At 36.4% G+C, this 16,264-nt stretch overlaps 1 long non-coding RNA gene across 1 annotated transcript in view; it reads left to right on the top strand.

Annotated features, from left to right (window-relative positions):
- The first annotated feature begins 140 nt into the window (after positions 1 to 140).
- LOC143676265 (uncharacterized) overlaps positions 141 to 16,264 on the top strand; it is a 45,924-nt gene continuing 29,800 nt past the window's right edge. The window contains exons 1-2 of the long non-coding RNA XR_013171962.1: positions 141 to 396; positions 3,307 to 3,431. This is a non-coding gene — a long non-coding RNA (uncharacterized LOC143676265). The remainder of the gene's footprint in view (positions 397 to 3,306; positions 3,432 to 16,264) is intronic.

Below are 16,264 nucleotides of genomic sequence, written 5' to 3'. Positions count from 1 at the left end.
TTTTGCATCTTACTTAAATATTATACATTTTTTACAATTAATGAACCAATATTGATTTTTTATTACCAACTAGATCGCATGGTTTTTTCAGATTTCCTTAGTTTTTACCTAATGTTCTTTTTCTGTTCCTAGATCCATCCAGGACACCACATTATATTTGGTTGTCATGTCTCCTTAAGCAACTCTTGGCTGTGACAGTTTCTCAGACTTTTGATGACCTTGTTTTCTATGACCGTGTCAGTTTTGAGGAATCCATGGATATTGTAGTTTGGCCCTCTGTGGAATTTTCTTGTTATCTCATGATTAAACTGGGGCTACAGATTTTCAGAGGGAAGATGTGATTTTCATCAAATTATATCAAGGATTTTCATCAAATTAAATCAAGGATTTTCAGAGGTAAAATGCGATTTTTATCAAACTATATCAAGGATGCATACTATCAACATAATTTATGACTGTTGATACTAGCTTTGATCATCTGGTTGAGATAGTCTTTGTCAGGCTTCTCCACTGTAAATCTTCTCTTATGGCTCCCTTTCCATACAGTACCCTTTTGGAAGGAAGTCACTATGGACATTCACCTAAATGAGTGGAAAGTTATGTTACACCTCCTGGAGAGCAAGGTGTCTACATAAATTATATTGAATTTGACTGCATGGAAGATTTGTCTATTTCCCCCATCTATTAATTAATCCAATCACTTATTCATATAAGTATGGGTTTGTGGATATTTGCATTATACTTTGGGTTATAATTGAATTAATCTGATACTACTTAATTTACTTTGTTGCTCAAATTGTTCCAGGTTTGACCACTGGGAAATTTTTCAGTTTTTCAGTTGGCCTCTGTACCCTTTAACGGTATGTCAAAGGTATCCATAATGTTTATATGTGTTTTAGCACTTCCTTACTTTTTGATACTATAAGATGGTCCAGGCTTATCTTGTGTATTTCATGCATTGGTCCTAAAATCAGTCCTTTTTCTAAGAAGTCTTGGTTCCTTTCATTGGAGAATGGGGGGTTAGACACCAAGATCCTAGTATTAAATATGCTCATTGCTACTGGGATGTTGTTTCTTTTAGTCCATCTCAGTTGACAGAGCAAAGAAATATATGTATGTATATGAAGATTGAGTATATATCTATATATATATATATCTGTAAAAATTTCTTTATGTAATAATTTTTATCAATATTAAGTTAAACATGTGTTTTTCGTTTCTTTGATAGTTGTATTATATTGTCCATTTCTTGAGACCTGCTACCTCTCTTTATTGAGATCTGCCATTTCCATCTTATATCCTGTATAAGGATATAAGGATATATTTTGTGTGTGTGTGCATATTTCTTTTTTTATTTTTTAGATCTCTGTAAATTTATTTAAAAACATATTTCCAAAGGGTCTTACTTTCTAATTTATTTGAAATATAAAGTGGTCTTCTGAATGTTTTTTTCAGAATGTTCTCTTTCTTCCCAGCATGGTCCTTAAAAGAAGTCTTTGTTTTATTTTCCTTCCTTTTACTTTTTTTTTCTTTTTTGTCTATACTGGATTCTAACTGATCATAAATTATATCGGTATGAGCATATTTTGTGGCTAGCTGTTGTATAGAATTTAAATGGCAAAGGGCTGGGGAAGTGAAAGCAGAGAGGTGGATTAAGTTCAGGTATATTTTCCCAGATACCTTCTCATGATCTCTGCACTTTATTCTGCCCCCAAAATATTGTTCTGTGTTCTCAGAGTTCTACATGCATCCTTCTGAGGAAGTAGGAAATCTCTGTGCCAAACTACTTGGCTCTTTATATCATAAATTTCTCTCAACCTCTTCCCCTTCCCTCTCCAGTGTTTTGTTTGTCTTCAGCTGATTGTAAGAGGCAGCTGCAAAACATAGAACCTACCACACCAAAAGCTGATTCCTCAAAGAACATAGCTTGTCCTGTCTTCTGAGCTCCTCACTTGTCTCCTGCCCCTAACACTCAGAGATTTAAGAATTCAGTGCTGGTTCAATAGCTCTCTTAAACCATTGCCTTTGCTGTCCTAAATAAAGGCATTGTGGTTTCGGGTTACCGAGGCCTTGCTATATAGTACTGAAATTTCCTTGTCATATAAGAAATAAAGATGCATATATATATTTCCTAAATCTTACATAAATTCAACATGTTTTGGGGTTGTGGATGTTTTAGCTTTAGTGATGATGGGATTTCTTTCTCTCTTTCTCTCATTGTGGTTGTTTATCCTTGATGGCATACATGTCTTTGTTTCACTATTTCAAATGTTTCCCTGTTTGTTTTATTAACATGTTTTCCTAATTTTAGGAATAAAAAAAAAATTTGTGTAAGAAGCTTGTAAAGACAGTAAGGCACAAAACAAAATAAAATTAAGATCACTGAATTCTTATGACTCAAAGTCAACAATGCTTATTAGATAACTTTTAACACTTTGGTTCATATAAGCTCATGGCCATCTAAGTTGTGGAAATCCCGTAGATAGGAGACCTGTTTCATTTTGCTTAGACAATATCTAATTGTTCTCCTAATGATAACAAAAACATGAAATATAGCCAGTTTTATAAATCACTAGTTAATTTAAAAATCATGAAATATTGTTATGAGCCTATTACTTAGTGATATGAAAGTTGTGAACAATCACTAAGAAAAGAAACAACCAAGAAAGTTAAAAGTGGTTGTCTCAGACATAAGGAAGGAGAAGTAGGGTGAGATTAAACAGGAGACTTGTTTTTTATCCTAGTCTTTTCTGTCTCATTTGGTTGTTAAATTTTTAACCCATTTAATTTTTGAATGGGTTATCTTGATGGAAAAAATTACTCATTAAAATTGAATAACTTTACTCCTTTAAAAAATTCATTAAAAATAAAAATTCAAAATAAACTATAGTATTGAAAATAGGCATAGATTTTTGCATAATTCTTTACACTTTAAAAATACTTTTCTTATCATAATTGTTAATTTTCAAACATTAAGCTATAGAGTAGAGATTAAATAAGGAATAATGCTTAGACATTTATTTCAGTTGCATATTTTAACCTCAGCATTTCTTGGAGCATTTCTTGGCACTTATTGATCCACTGTGCCTTATCATTTCTCTAATACTTTCTGATTCCCTGTCCTCTAGATTGTATGCCTCAGATATTACATCTTTGGTTTTGTTAGCTTAAATATGTAAATTTTTCATTAAAATTATATATGTTTCATTTTTTGTTTATTAAAGAGTCTGTTTTGGGAACATAGAAAGCATCCTCTATTCTCTGTGGATATACCTGTTTCTGAATTTGTGACACTATAATTTTCAGAGTTTTGCTCCCACTCCTTTGTCCTGACCGTGGTCACAGAATCATGATCCTTGTCATCCAGTTAACGGATTCCTGACTTTGAAGAGAAAAGAAAGCAGAGGGAAGTTCACATTTTCCAGTTTCAGGTACCAGATAAAATTTTGAGCTTCCTTGGACTAAACCTTTTTTTATCTGCATAGGTCATTGTAATTAGTAAAATCAGTAGGGATCTAAAATGCTCAGATTCTACGAAAGGGCGGGGCAATCTCATTTATACACTCTATCTTGCACACTTAATTACCTAGAAAACTATGCAGATCGTTCAAGGTCTGTATCTTACATCTTAGTTTGCATATAGAAATTCACACAGCTTTTAATCTACTGAGTGCTTGAAATGAAAGAGAAAATGGGCATGAATATTGTTAGGGATTGAATTATATACCCAGAAAAACATGCTCTTAATCTTAATCCATTTCTGTGGATGTGAACCCATTGTAAGTAGGGCCTTTTGAAGATGTTATTTTTAGGTAGGGCTTTAATCAGAACACTAGAGTCTCTTATAAACAAACAAGATGAAATTCACCCACAGAGAGAAAAAAAACCCATGGAAAAAATCAGGAAGAAATGTTAGTAGGAAGAAAATGGTACCTGGAAGATAAAGGAGAAGATGTCCCCATGTGCATTGCCATGTGACAGAAAGCCAAGGACCAGGGATGACCAGCAGCCAGACTCAGAATGCCAGTCTTCAGGGAGAGAGCATCATCTTGCTGATGTCTTGATTTTGGACTTTTCTTAGCCTCAAACCTGTGAGCAAATCAGTTCCCATGGTTTAAGCCAACCCACTGTACGGAACTTGCTTTAGCAACCTGGGAAGCTGAAACAGGTCTCACTGAAGAGCGAGAATGTAAAAGCAAGAACAGGAGAGTACTAGGGTGTTGCTGGCGTTGGAGAAATAAACGGGAGGTTTCTTCTACAAATCCAATCTCTTCAAATATCCTGTCGCAGAACTTCCTGGTGGGAGTTGGGGAATGGGACAAAATCACTTGCTTAAGTTCCCCTTTTTATCATAGACATCATAATTAGAGCAAGGTATGAATAATGGTAATGAGGAGCTCACCAAGGTCATATCCATCATAAAAGCAAGAGAAATTTAATCCCTCAGGCCTTGCAGAAATCAGTAGTAGTAGGCTAAGGCCATTTCTCCATATATTTAGAGTATTTATTCCTCTGATCAGTATTCTAAATTCGAAGGGTCCCAAAAGCAAAATAAAACAAAACAATTAAAAACTCATACATTGGTGTTACATTTGTATTTTATCCTTTATTATCTTATTTGACCCTCTCATGAACCTTTGAGATAGAGAAAGCATTATTATTCCTGCTTATTAGATGGGGTAACTGAAGCACTGAAAGATTCCATGACCTGCTTAAAGTCATACATTAGTTTTTCTCAGAGGCAGGATGAGAACCTGAAGTTCTTGACCATTTTGCAGTAGTCTCTCTTCTGCCTGCTGGTGTTGCTTCTCCTCAAATTCATTCACACAGGTAGGTCAGGGCCTGGCAGAGTAAGTGCTTGCTTGGTCTTAGCACCTCCTTTTCAGGTTGCCCACTCTCTGGAATGCAGGTCCTAGTTTAGTGAACTTTTTCTCAATGTTCCACCTACTGAGAGTTTTAAAGAATTGACTTACTAATTCTATTTGGGAAAATGTAGATTATGAAGTTTGCTAACTACTGCCACTTTAGCCAGCAAAACTAACTCCATTCTTATGTTGTCAGCCTTTTGCTCTTAGGTTTCATTTCTTCCTATTTCCTTAATGCTCTAATCAGCTATTTTTATGCAAGTTATGACTATTCACTAGTAAATTCTTAACTAACTGAGGGGACTCCGTATCAATTGTATTGCATAAATCTGTAGCAGTTTTTTCAATCAGTTTCCAGTCATGCAGTCATTCCCTACATGTAGACAACATTTGTTTTTTCTCCTTTTCCTCAATTATCATATGTTGGCTTTGACACTCAGGAGTCTTAACACTATTTGGATAGTTTCTTTTGTTCCTGTATAGTGCTGGAGTTTTCATGAAAGTAGCTATGCTATTTCCTTCCCTGTAATGTCCTCTGATGGCTATTTTATTTTCCTCAATTGCCATTTGGTGTGTCTCACTGAATATTTAGTGGTACCTTTTCAAATAATAAGATGCTTCCAAAACTTCTGCCCCAGAGGAGCACTGTGCTTCCAGGCAATCTGCAGTTCAGTTGTCCGAAGCTCCTCCTCCTCTAAAGGGCACAAACATGCCCAATTTTTCTGATCTAAAGGGCAGGAGAAAGACTTACCCCACAAAGGTCAAGAATTGCTCCCAGTAGAAAGCAGGGGCAGTAAATGCATCCCACCACCATTGAGATATGTTCCCAGACTTATTGAGTTCCATTCTTCCAGAGGCTACGAAGCACTACTTGGGTTTCCTACTTACTTTCCACAGGCACAGAGATGGCTCTTGGCTATTGCTATGGAATCTCCTTTGGCAGCTTCAAGAACCACACAGCTGCCTGTGTTTCTAGGCTGGGCATGAGTTCAACAACAAGAAAGAACATGTTGAAGAAGAGATGGGGAACTGGGTGCAAGACAGGAGAGAGGGGAGAAATGGAACAGCTATTGATTGCAAGATACTGGGCTCAGTGTTTTAAAAACATTAATTCGTTATTCATCACAACTATCCTGTAATGAGGTTATGAACCCCAATGTACAATTGAAGCCTCTGGAGGTCAGAGAGGCTAAGTAACTTGTCTAAGGAGTCCATTGTCTGGCACTTAAATATTTGCTGAATCAATAATGACTGGCTGAAAGTTCAAAAGCTAAGCAGGGGGATAGATGAAGGGAGCTCCACTTATCTCCATTTATTGGAATAAATATTCCCTGTGGCAGTGGGAAGCCTTAGCAGACTGTGAATGGGGGCTTATTAAACCATGTGGCTTGCATGAATAACTGAAGATGAGTACAAGGAGGTGTCCTTGCTTTCCCCATTATTTTCCCCAGTAGTCTGTTGTCTCTGTTCAAAATTTGGAGTGAGTGGTTCTGCCCAACTTCCCCTAACCCTGGATTTGCCAAAGAGCCTTTGGGGGCCTCCCAGAGCTCAGCTGAAATACACACTGGAATCTTATTATATATAATCCTATTTTGTTCAAGAACTGGGAATAACCCTCAAGTTCCTTAAATGTCCTGGGCCTATTGGGACACCAAGAAGTAAGGTAAGGAAAGAATTGGGGAAAATTTGGGTGGGACAACTGCCATGGGTTTCAAGTTTAAATGACATGAAGTGTGACTAGCAGGAGTGCTCAGAAGTGCTCATCTCTTTTTTAGGTCCCGTTTTTACTAAATCTTGTAGTTTTCCAAATTGTACTGAGAGCAAGTTCGACATCCCCTTTGAAATGGTTTGGTTTTTGCACTCAAAACTTCTACTATTGTGCTGATGGTCTGGATGTCAAACTGCTGAAGGTTGTTTTACCTAGCTGAAATCAGGCAGGTCTCTCTGGCATCCATATCAAAGCTTCTGGTGCCCATGGTGACATTAATAATACATGATGAGTTTCTTGCAGACTTTTAGTTCAGCAAGTTTGCTTTCCTGTGGTTAGGCTAGTTCTAGTGTGTGTTTGGATAGTCTAGCATTTCAGATGTCTCCTCCCAAATGAATGCCTAAGGAATTAGCAGGATGAAATGATTTTGCTTTGCTTGCCTTAAGTAGTCTTTTAACTTAGGAAAATAGTGTCTTCAAGTGACTCTTGGTTATGAAAACCTTTCTGAGGATGACTGATCTAGATAATTGCCAGAGTTGTCTTAAATCCTTAGCTCTGACTTTGACGGACCCATTGGATAAACCTGTGTAATACAAACTGTGCTAGTTACCCAATTGGGACTGAAAGTGAATATTGGGTGAGTTTCACCTCTCTGTCACAGCAGAGGGCAATTGAAAAATGGTCCTTGTGTTCCTCTAGCTTCTTTCTGTCCCAATGGGCTACTTTCATCTGTCCAAGTCAAGACCTCCTAACTGTTTTTCCTGCTTTCAATCATACCTGCTCCAGTTTACAAAGCCACAAAACTTTACAAATCAATGCAAATTTAAACAAATTACACACCTGATTGAAACCCTTCAATGACTTTCCAGTGTACTTGGAATAAAACCCGAACCCCTACTGTAGTTCACATTAGCATCCAAGGTCTCATGTTCCATCGTCTCCCCACCCCCTTCTTTACTGTGCTGGAATTGATCAGATCTCTGAACCCAGCAATTCTATCCCCTTTATAACCTCTGCACATACTTTCTCATCTTCTTGGCTTAATTCTCTTCTTCCCTCTCTTTGTTTCACCTCTATTAATCCTTCATGTCTCAACTTAAAGTACCTCCTCAAAAGTCTTCCCTGATTCCAAAATAAAAACACATTCACACTGTATCTTGTATTTTCCCTTCGTGGTACCTAAGACTAAGGCTATTTGTTAGTGTATGTTTACATGTGTGACAGTTATTTTTTAAGTCTGTCTTCCCACTAGTCTATAAGCTCCTTTAAGCATGAACCAAGTCTGTTTTACATACCACTATATCATTAGTATCTGAGTACTTGACATATAAGAGGTGCTATAAACTTTGAATGAATAAAATCTGGCTTACATTGTCATCTGTCAACTTTATCTACCTTCATTCTTAAAACTTCTGAATGGGATGCCTGGTTTCAGCCCTCTGACTGGTGGGCACATCTTTGTTGGATCCTTGTGCCAACTGGCTTTTCTATGCTAGTCCTAATCAGTATCCTTACTTCCCGCCCTAATTCAGGTCACATCCTCAGACCAACTGCTCTAAATCTGATCCTTACTGGTCCCCTTCCAGTGATCTGAGCCCTTGCTCATAGCTTGCTTAAATGAAATCCTTAAAAATATTTATTATTTTTAAAGCTGTGGTGTCCTAGGCCCTTCTGTAGTAACTTTATGTAATGTACCATGAGAGACAGTACAAGCCAAATTCAAATTCTTGTCTTGACTTATATAAATATGAGGTCCAAGTGGAAATGGTTAATATGTTAATCTACTCTGAAAATACTATGGTGCTTGCAATTTATGAGAAGTCAGACCTAATCAGTGGGAATTCCCCCAACTTGTAAACTTACAAATGTGAACGATACCCTTTGGGAATAAAAGTATAAATAGAACAATGATGAATGTACCACCATGCATTCATTAATATCCCTCTTACCATTGCAATTGCTAGAATATAGGATAAACCCTTTTATATTTCAAAAAGAGACTTCATTCCAAATTTCGTGAAAATTTAAGTTGTCCTACCTTTGGTTCTCCACATCTTTCACTCTCTAGAGGGCCCAGTTGGATTTATTCCTGAAGCATTTTTATGAATACCTCAGTCTAATTAATACCTAAAACACCAAAAAGTACTCATTTTTCATGAGGAAATGGACTGTAACTTAGAACATTCAAGAATGCTACTTCAGTGATTCTTTCATTAAAAAATCCTCAACCTCTCATTAATAAATGTTATGTACCTGTAAGAAAAAGTCTCTCTATCTTTAATTCGGCTGATAACATTTTCTACCATTGTAATAAAATATCAGCAAAAGGTTGAACCTGTATCTGTCTTCTCCTTTGCCAATCTACAAAATAAACATTTACTGATTTGGTCATTAGAGTTTAAACTATTGAACTGAAGACAGATGTTCTCGAACAAAGATTGAAAAGAAGAGACTGAGCAGAATTTCTCCCAAGGCCAGAACTTATAAACACTGAAATTATAGCTCTATCTGTTGCAGGGTCTTTGGGGGAAAAATGTGGTTGTAGATTTACCAAAATGGATACAGTGTATACCAGCCAGTAGATTTTGGAAAGTCTTTTCCTTGTGTATTCTTCTAGTTTATTAAAAAGGAAATCATTTCTGAGTTTCTGCTTATTAAACTAAGCTTTGCCAAATAAGTGTACTGAACTGATACAGAACTGAATGCCTAAGTCCCTGTTTGATTTTTAGGATTCAGCAGGCATTACTTTGAGAACAAACCAACTCAATCAATGTCAGCACCACTCAGAGATAGATTCCATTAAAATAAAAATTTATGTTTTTTAATCTGCATGGAGAAAGAGGTATGATTATTAGTGCAGGGAATGGATATTTTTTCGTTATAGTCAGTCTCCGAAGACATTGAAAATAAGGTGAAAATGTTTGGTGCTGAGTGGATGGGAGTGTTCCTCAGCCGTGGTGGTCATTTTGAGAACCAGGTTTGGTTGGAGAGATTGATTGCATGGTGTGACTGGAGAAGTGCTGGAAAGTCATGACTTTGGGATTTACCCTTCGTAGCTACAAAACATCATACAATACAGAAACCTTCTTGGTGCCTATAACTCCATCATAAAAGTTCCATTACTTTGGGGGAATGTTAAATTTTTTATAGTCATCCTGGTTGAAAATGGTCACCCCCAAAGAATCACAAACAGAATAGGTAGAGTTTGGTAAGCATAAGGGATGAAAACTGGGATGAGAGAAAGGGAGATAAAACTAGAGCACTCTCAGGCCTGTTTGGCTTAAGAGAAGTGTGAAAGAGGGGAGGAGAGGCCCCTCTGATGTGAATGGAACAGAAGTTATCAAACACAAGGCCTGCTTCTTCTCTGGTTTTATCTCAGGACATCTATCTGGGTGGGTCAGGAAATTGATGCTATACCCTTGACCTCCCAATAAATGTTTTGCCCAACTGGCCTTGACATATTGGGAGAAGACACAGAGAATAAGATTATTCAAATGTGGGGTAATTGAAATTGTGATTTAGCAGAGAGAGTCATACACAATTTTGCCATGCATCTGCTATGAAATTTACTTTTTAAAATAGCAGTTTCCATTAAGGCCAAGGAGTTTTGGTGGCATGTGTTGGCCATATGTATAACACTTACAAAGCACTGTAAGGAGAACGGGCGGGAGAGAAAGATGCAGTTAGACCACAAAAGGGAACTTGTGTACGTGCAGCATTGTCTGAAGTAGACAGAGACAGGGAATACTTGGGAAGGAAATTTTAGAAAGAACAGGCATATCCTGGACCTAAGATAAAAGGATTAGTTTTAAGAGTTCTCTTCCTCCTTTTACTTTTTCTGAATATTTACAGAAAATTATAATTCTATTCTGTATTTTGAGATAGAATGTAAATGTACCAGTTCCAAACTTGTCACAGTCACCATTTGCCACTGCCAACCACCTATGGATTTCCTATAAGCAGGGTTCATTCATTGTGAAAATTAGATAATTGAAACAATCTATCTGCTTCAGGCTAGTGGCTGCAGGGGCGATACTCGCCCGTTGCCATGACGAGTAATTTTCAGAGTGAGATTTTAGCCACAATAACTCACTAAACAATATGCTGTTGCCCTGTTCTGTCTATCAGGGAGACAGGATCTTTTTAAAAATGAAATTATTTATTATTTTATTGGCTGCCAGAGATGATAAAGCAACCTCCCGCCAATGAGCATTCTAGCCGGTCCAGCCCCCTTCTGTATTAGAACTCTCTCTCTTGCTCTAAAGGAAAATGTGATGAAAGAGCACAGTTCTGCCAATGGTGGTCTCGGTCTTCTGGGATCACTCAGTCATACCTTCTGGACAGAGGGATATCGATTATCGTGCAGATCTAGAAGGGATTAAATCAGAGCACGTGGGAAAGCCATACCTTGGGTTGCCTCAGAAGTCTGCATGTGGCATCCCCATCCCAGGGCCTAATTACTTTTCTTTATCTTTTTAATTAGAAGGGAAAGTCTTAAAAGGATTTGAGCACTGGCATGTCATACTCTTCTCTGAACATCATAGGACTAAAAAGAGCAAACCCAGGAAGGTCAGGAGAGGATGTGAATTCTGTGAGAACTGGGGCTCCTGTGTCTAGACGGGTTTGTGGCCCTTTGGAGGCACTTAATAAATATTTGCTGAAGAATGAAGACTGAAATCTGTCCCTCCCACTTTGCCTCAGACACATCAGATTCTTGTGCCCTCCTGCATTTCTTCTCACCAAAACCTACTCTCATAACTCCATTTTCATTTTAGCTTAAGTGCCTGAAAGTTTAAAGCAGCATTTTCCAAAGTGTTAACACAGTTCCTGAAACCTTCATGAAGTGAGGGTTCTGCAGTTCATATAAGTTTGGGAAATTGGATACTCTGTTCCTGGTGGTTGAAACCACCCATATGGAATGTGTCAGGTAATGTTCTGGGCACAGGGAAAGAATAATCAGGCAAAAATCCCTGCTCTCCTGTAATTTACATTCTAGTGGGGAAGACAGTGTGCAAATAAACATTTAACAAATCACATAGTGCTTAGTGCAATGAAGAAAAGGAAGGATGAGGGGTAGGGAGGAGTGTGATGGGAAGGTGTGAATTTAATTGAGTAATGGTTATCACTGAGGTGTTCTTTGAGCAAACACTTGAAAGAAGGGAGGGAACGGATACGGGGTAGAGATATCTCAGTTAGGGAAAACAGTTCCTGCAGAGGTCCTGAGAAATGAACATGTGTGGTGTATGGAGGAAAAGAAGGCGAAGGCTGCTGGATGGGTTTAGTATGTGGAGAAAGCAGTAGGAGAAGGGAGGTAACAGGGGCGAGTGGTGGGACCACGTGGCATAGATCATAATTAACCACAAAACTGTTTTAGGGTTTTGTCCATTTCTTGAAATGCTGACTTTGAAATATTGCCCTTGCTTAAGACCTTCCTCCTGCCCTGCACAGTGAAATCACACAGTTAAAAAAAAAAAGAGAGAGAGAGACAGGGAAAAGAAAAAAAAAGAAAGGGACCTGTTTCCTTTTCTGTGAAAGGGGAAAAATAATATTACCTCCCTTTAAGTTATTGCAAGGATAAAATAAAATGAGTTACATACAGTTATATGTATATGGTTAATGGTCACTAAATTTTAGTTTCCACCTTCTTTCTTTTTCTCACGTAGTCTCCCACAAACCATATTGTTTCTTATATTACACATATTCTTTCTTACTTTACTTCCTTGTTTGGTGGAAAAACATCTTGCAGGAGTTTTCTGAGAAAGAAATATGTGGGAAAGGTAAATTATTTGAGATCTTAAAAGTTTGAAAATGTCTTCAAACTTTTTTTTACCTGTGTTTGATTTTTTGGCTAGGTATTGAATTTTAAGTTGGAAGTTGTTTTTCTTCAGAATTTTAAGAAATTGATCCTGATTGCAAGATTGTACATTAGCAATCTAAAGATTATTTTATTTCTATCTAGAAGCCTTTAGGATATTCTTCTTGTCACCAGTGACCTGAATTTTCATAATATTTTGCCTTTGCCAGTTTTACACATTCTGCTGGGTTCTTGGTGGGAGTTTTCAATCCAGAGGTGGTCAATTAGTTTTGGGGAGTTTTCTTGAACTATTTTAATCCTAATTCCTCTTTGCCCATTTTTTTCTCTTTTATCTTCTAAGAACTCTTATAATTTGAATTTGTTCTTTTGATTTGGACTGTCAGACTTCTTGTCTTTTCTTTCATGATTTTATCTCTTTGTTTTTGCTCTACTCTCTGGATATCTCTTAAAATTCATATTTTATTCTTCTGTGAGTCTTTTAATTTTTGCTATCATGCTTTTAGTTTTTAAGAGTTGTTTAAATATTAGTTCTCTTAATTCTCTTTCTTAGGATACTGTTTTTAATGGATGCAATATATTCTATCATTACTCCATAAATTGTTACAATTTAATTTTAAATTTAACTTTAAAAATCTTTTAGTTTTAAGGTTAAGTTTTCTTATCCCAGAAAATTTATTTTTCCTCCCTCCTGGTTGATATACGTGTGTATATAATGTATATAATATAGTTGTAGTTTCTATTTTCTATATTTTTCAATATCCAGTAGTCCATAGTTACCTGATCATGATTAAGGATGAGGGATTAAAACCCGTTCAGAAGCTCTGAGTATATAGCCAGTGATATGGATAAGCTATTTGGAGGGGAACCCCCAATGGCAGATTCTTTAGAGTTTTACTTTGTATTTTTATATTGTCTTGTTCTTTAGAGAAGGATCTTCCAACCGCTTGTATGGAGAGTATTTTGGGAGTAAAATGAGGTCCTTAGGGTAGAGGTTTCAGTATTCAACATTGAACACACACACATTCCTTTAATTCTAAACGTTCATTATTGGAGCACCTCTGATCTTCACTTTAGCAGGCACTTCCCACTCCAGAGACCCCCTTTTATCCCCTCTGTAGGGAAATCAGCTCTGATTTCTACCAGTTTGTGGAGGACCAATCATTCAGTGGTTTGGAACTGAGGAGAAATTGGATTTAATTGCTTTTCAAGTAGATTTTATCAACTCCTCCCCATTTTTATTGTACCCCCATGTTATTCCTAATTCCACAGATATCTTGCTTTCAGTTTCCTGGCTAAGGCACTTTAAGGATTATCTGCCATGAATTAGGTTGATTCCTTACTCTCTTCACTGTAGGCTTTCATCAATTCACTTTTCAGATTCCAAAATTTTTGCTCTAGTTCCCTATCTTAAAACTTTTTGTTTTTTTTAATTTTTGGTTTTGGAAGCAGCTTTATTCAGATATAATTTACATACTATAACTTTTACTCATTGTAAGTTTATAATTTTATGGTTTTTAGTAAATTTATAGAGCCATAAAACCATCACCACAATCTAATTTTAGAACATTTCCATCACCTTCATGTACTTTTTTTTTTTGCATTTTTTTTTATTAATTAAAAAAAGAATTAACAAAACAATTAGAAATCATTCCAATCTACATGTACAATCAGTAATTCTTAATAACATCACATAGTTGCATATTCATCATTTCTTAGTACATTTGCATCGATTTAGAAAAAGAAATAAAAAGACAACAGAATAAGAATTAAAACAATAATAGAAAGAAAAAAAAACAAAAAAAACAAAAACAAAAAACCTATACCTCACATGCAGCTTCATTCAGTGTTTTAACATGATTACTTTACAATTAGGTATTATTGTGCTGTCCATTTTTGAGTTTTTGTATCTAGTCCTGTTGCACAGTCTGTATCCCTTCAGCTTCAATTACCCATTGTCTTACCCTGTTTCTAACTCCTGCTGAACTCTGTTACCAATGACATATTTCAAGTTTATTCTCGAATGTCCGTTCACATCAGTGGGACCATACAGTATTTGTCCTTTAGTTTTTGGCTGGATTCACTCAGCATAATATTCTCTAGGTCCATCCATGTTATTACATGGTTCATAAGTTTATCTTGTCTTAAAGCTGCATAGTATTCCATCGTATGTATATACCACCTTCATGTACTTTTTAAATGCAGTTTTATTGAGATATATTCACACAGCATAGAAGCCATCCAAAGTGTACAGTCAGTAGTTCCCAGTATCATCACATGGTTGTACATACAGTGCCATGATCAAGTTTAGAACATTTTTATTACTCCAGAAAAGAAATAAAAATAAAAAATAAAACTCAAATTCTTCCATACTCCTTATGCCTCCATATTATTGACCCATAGTATTGGTGTGGTACATTTATTACTGTTTATGAGAGTATTATTGACTATATGCCATAGTTTTCAACAGGTACATTTTCCCTATATGCCCCTCTATTATTAACTCCTTATAATTGTGCTGTACATCTGCTCTTTAGTTCATGAAAGAACTTTTTATATTTGTACAGTTAATCATGGACATTGTTCACCATAAGATTCACTGTGTTATTTCCATGCATAACCTCCAGCTTTCCTTCTGGTGACATACATGACTCTAAACTTATCCTTTCCACCACACTCATACACCATTTAGCACTGTTAATTATTCTCACAATAATGTGCTATTGTCACCCCTGTCCATTTCCAAATGTTTAAGTTCATCCTAGTTAAATATTCTGCACATGTTAAGCAACCACTCCCCATTCTTTAGCCTCATTCTGTATCCTCATAAGCATATGTTCTATGTCTTATGTCTATGAGTTTACATACTATAATTAGTTCATATCAGTGAGATCATAAAATATTTATCCATTTGTGTCTGACTTATTTCACTTAACATAATGTCCTCAAGATTCATCCATGTTGTCATGTGCTTCAGAATTTTATTCCTTCTTACTGTTGAATTATATCCATCATATGTTATACCTCATTTTGTTTATCTATTCATTTGTTGATGGACACTTGAGTTGTACTCACTATTTTTGTGGTTTTATATCTTTTTTAAATTTAGAGAGGTTTGTTGAGGTATACAATAAAATTAGGGTTATGGTTTTGTTTTTTTTTTTGACTAGAGAGGTTGTGGGATTATAGAACAATCATGCCTAAAGTACAGGATTCCCATATATCATCCTATATTAAAACCTTAGGTCGATGTGGAACATACAATTGTTTTAATTCACCTTTTTAACTGGGACTTCCTAGGCAGGTCAGTTTATTTTAGGGAGCAGAGTAAGGTCCAAAGTATAGGGTACAATTGAGAAGGAAAAGCTGAATTGGGTCTGTCTAGTGGTCCTGAGTAATGCTGTCTTTGGATCTTTAGGATACTGCAAAGAGCAGTGGGACACTTTGAAGATGAACTTCACCTGCTTCACTGTTTGATTTGTTAGCATTCCTGAGCCCAGGCACTGCTCACAGTGTTAAAAAAAAACTGAGACAGACAGAATGTTTTCCACTGTGAATGTGTATCAAAGAAGACTCCATTGATGCTTTTAACAGGAAGAGACTAAATTTCAAATGACACTTATTCGGTGTGGGTCTCAAGTTGAGATAATGAATGGTTCAGCATGTAATCTCACAGTTTCTGGTGGCATATTTTTAAGTACTGTACTTGCAGATGACCTTTTACAGAGGTAAATTACATATAAAGAACTGTAAGTGCCACATTTAATAAAGCTTCAGGGACATTAGGGGGAAAGTAATAGTTATTATTCGGTGATAGCGTCCCATTATTAACTTCCAAGCTGCTTTTTGAGCAGTGAGTCCAGCTTCAGCAACAGATGT

The sequence above is a fragment of the Tamandua tetradactyla genome, chromosome 3 (assembly GCF_023851605.1).
Source record: "Tamandua tetradactyla isolate mTamTet1 chromosome 3, mTamTet1.pri, whole genome shotgun sequence".
Classification (NCBI taxonomy): domain Eukaryota; kingdom Metazoa; phylum Chordata; class Mammalia; order Pilosa; family Myrmecophagidae; genus Tamandua; species Tamandua tetradactyla.
This window is presented reverse-complemented; position numbering and strand designations above follow the sequence as displayed.